The sequence below is a fragment of the Geospiza fortis genome, unplaced genomic scaffold (assembly GCF_000277835.1).
Source record: "Geospiza fortis unplaced genomic scaffold, GeoFor_1.0 C13455848, whole genome shotgun sequence".
NCBI classification, from domain to species: domain Eukaryota; kingdom Metazoa; phylum Chordata; class Aves; order Passeriformes; family Thraupidae; genus Geospiza; species Geospiza fortis.
In genome coordinates, this window is record NW_005061490.1 from 1 (window position 1) to 1,157 (window position 1,157).

At 39.7% G+C, this 1,157-nt stretch overlaps 2 non-coding genes across 2 annotated transcripts; both read right to left on the minus strand.

Moving 5' to 3' along the window:
• Positions 1 to 319: 319 nt before the first annotated feature.
• On the minus strand, positions 320 to 453 carry LOC115949447. The gene has a single exon (XR_004082897.1). It is a non-coding gene; the product is annotated as a small nucleolar RNA SNORA41 (small nucleolar RNA).
• Positions 454 to 883: 430 nt separating this feature from the next.
• LOC115949446 lies at positions 884 to 963 on the minus strand. Its single transcript, XR_004082896.1, has one exon. It is a non-coding gene; the product is annotated as a small nucleolar RNA SNORD51 (small nucleolar RNA).
• Between the last annotated feature and the right edge of the window lie 194 nt (positions 964 to 1,157).

The following is a 1,157-nucleotide window of genomic DNA, read 5'->3' on the forward strand; positions in this document are numbered from 1 at the left end:
CGGACACACTCCTCTAGTTTGGCCATGTCTGTCTCATCATCCCAAGGTTTCACATCAAGCAGGATTGATGACTTGGCAACAACAGCTGGTTCTGGGGGAAGAAAATCACCATGAAAAGATAGGCATCTTCCAAAAACTCATGAATATACTTGTAAACTGGTTTTACTAGAGCAACTTACCCAATTTCATGAACAAGAACCTGCTCACACTGCTGTGACAGGCCTCTGGTACCCACATACATTTCTCAAGTACTGCAGCTGTGTACATGCCAAGGTTCAATATATAGATACATTATGTATACACAGATTTAAGTAGATGACAGTGTTTGTTACAGAGGAAGTCCTTCTCAGAACATCTGAGAAGGAGCCTAATGCTGTGTAACAGCTTATTTTCCACAGAGGGAATACTGCAACTGCTACAGAACTGAACAGTTCCAGACCAGTAGCTGTGGAGTAACTTATGTACTGCAGCAGTTTCTCTAAACTTTTATCTCCGTTTCTGTAGAAAGTCCAGTCTCTGGAAAGAACAAGGAGGAGTGTACGAACCAGAACAAAAAGCATGTTAACATTCCTATTTGCTATGGGAAGGCTGAGCTCATTGGCAATTCAAGTGAAGCTAATTACTCCTGTCTCATTCCAGTCAAGCTGATCTATTATTACAGTTAATTAGCCTTTCTAGCCATCCTGTCCAAATGCATGAAAATCAACTCAAGCATAAAGATTAGAAAGCTCTTGGCACACATACTTTTGGATTTCTTTGATTCATACTGGGCCAGACGTTCTTCTCTCAGCTTCTTTGCTTCTTCACTTTCCTGAACGAGAAATTTGCAGTTACAGAAAAGCACCAAACGTCCACATCTCCAAAGCACTACTAAACTGACTGGCATCTACTCAGATAAAAACAAATCATCACACCTGTCAGCCGAAAGATGGTGATTTTTTGTTTTACTCATCATGTAACCAGTCAAAGTTGGACAGTTCACCCTACTCCAGCCCACTGTTTTCTAACTTTTGAGTTTTTACCTTCCAAGCTTTCCAATTCTGCAAATATAGCTACACTTGAGAATTGTAAGGTCAGAAATATAAGTAATTTCAACTAGGTCAAGGTGAAGATCTGCCTATGTGGTTATTTTTGAAAAGCAATAAACAATAATAATA